The sequence below is a fragment of the Arachis hypogaea genome, chromosome 9 (assembly GCF_003086295.3).
Source record: "Arachis hypogaea cultivar Tifrunner chromosome 9, arahy.Tifrunner.gnm2.J5K5, whole genome shotgun sequence".
Classification (NCBI taxonomy): Eukaryota; Viridiplantae; Streptophyta; class Magnoliopsida; order Fabales; family Fabaceae; genus Arachis; species Arachis hypogaea.
The window spans coordinates 60,678,747-60,679,677 of record NC_092044.1 but is presented as its reverse complement, the minus strand read 5'-3'; the positions used below and the strand labels follow the sequence as shown (position 1 = coordinate 60,679,677).

The 931-nt window shown below is 43.7% G+C and overlaps 1 non-coding gene across 1 annotated transcript; it reads right to left on the bottom strand.

The window, feature by feature from the left end:
* Nucleotides 1-505: 505 nt before the first annotated feature.
* LOC112713942 (small nucleolar RNA R71) lies at nucleotides 506-609 on the bottom strand. Its single transcript, XR_003158902.1, has one exon. It is a non-coding gene; the product is annotated as a small nucleolar RNA R71 (small nucleolar RNA).
* Nucleotides 610-931: the final 322 nt, after the last annotated feature.

Genomic DNA, 931 nt, shown 5'->3' with positions numbered 1-931 from the left:
AAGAGGGAAGAGAGTACTGGGAGAAGAAGAATTTGAAGGAGAATCTGAGGACAATTTTGAGGAAGCTCTAGATCTCAACATGGATAGAGAAGTTCACAACCATGAGAGAGCTGATGGAAACAATGCCATTCCCGATAGGAGGGTTCTTGGTTCATACATAAACCCAACCTCTAGGAATTGTGGTAGCAGCATTCAGAAACCACCCATTCAGGCCAACAATTTTGAACTCAAACCACAGCTAATATCACTGGTGGAGAATCATTGTTCATTTGGTGGGAGTGCTAATGAAGATCCAAACCAACATCTCACAAAATTCCTGAGAATTTGCGACACTGTGAAGTCCAATGAAGTCCAGGAAGATGCCTATAAACTGCTCTTGTTCCCATTTTCACTTAGGGACAAGGCAGCTAAGTGGCTGGAATCATTTCCAAGGGGGAGCCTAACAACCTGGGATGAGGTGGAAAGCAAGTTTCTGGCACGTTTCTACCCCCCACAAAAGGTCAATAGGCTTCGATCTGAGGTTCAGACTTTTAGACAACAAGATGGTGAAACTCTCTACGAGGCATGGGAGAGGTTCAAGGATTTGACAAGGAAATGCCCACCAGACATGTTCCATGACTGGGTGCAACTGCATATTTTCTATGATGGACTTTCTTATGAATCAAGGAAGGCTGTAGACCATTCATCAGGAGGTTCATTGAACAGGAAAAAGACTGTGGAAGAAGCCATTGAAGTGATTGAGACAGTGGCTGAGAATGAGTACTACTATGCTTCAGAGAGACACAACACTAAGGGAGTCATGGAGCTGAACCATGTTGATACAATTCTAGCCCAAAACAAGGTGTTTGCCAAGCAACTAGCAGAGCTCACCAGGAAATTAGAAACAAATCAAGTGGCTACAATACACACACAAGATCAAGAGGAAGTAAGC